This window comes from Cystoisospora suis, assembly GCF_002600585.1.
Source record: "Cystoisospora suis strain Wien I chromosome Unknown contig_7652, whole genome shotgun sequence".
In the NCBI taxonomy this organism is placed as follows: domain Eukaryota; phylum Apicomplexa; class Conoidasida; order Eucoccidiorida; family Sarcocystidae; genus Cystoisospora; species Cystoisospora suis.
The window spans coordinates 1-480 of record NW_027160437.1 but is presented as its reverse complement, the minus strand read 5'-3'; positions in this window follow the sequence as shown (position 1 = coordinate 480).

Below are 480 nucleotides of genomic sequence, written 5' to 3'. Positions count from 1 at the left end.
TCAGGAATCGCCTTTCTTGTGGTGGTGTTCGCGTCCTCGGGTGCGGTCCGCATCTCTCGTTTCCCCCGGGATGTGGTCTCTTTCCTTTCGTCGTACGTGTAGACGGCTCTATTTGATTTGTTTCCCCTTCTTGTTCTCGTAAGAATTCTTCCTCTTACTTGCTTTCCTTCTCTCTTCCTCGTACTAATCCTTTCATATATTTTTCTTTCCAAGTTGCGGCTGCGCACGATCTCTACCTTCGCTGTGCGTTTTCCCTCTTTAGCGCAAACACGATCTTCCACACCTCTCTTCTTCAACTCCCTTACGCTCTCTCTTCTTTCCATGTGCGCGAATGTGGTTACCCACTCTCCTGCACATCCTATCTCTTTCGTACAGCTTGACTCCCTTCTACATGCACTGTCCTGCTCTCTTTCCTGCGCACCGTTAGTCGTTCTTTCTTCCGCAGACTTAATCCCTCTACCACCCGCACGATCTTTCTCT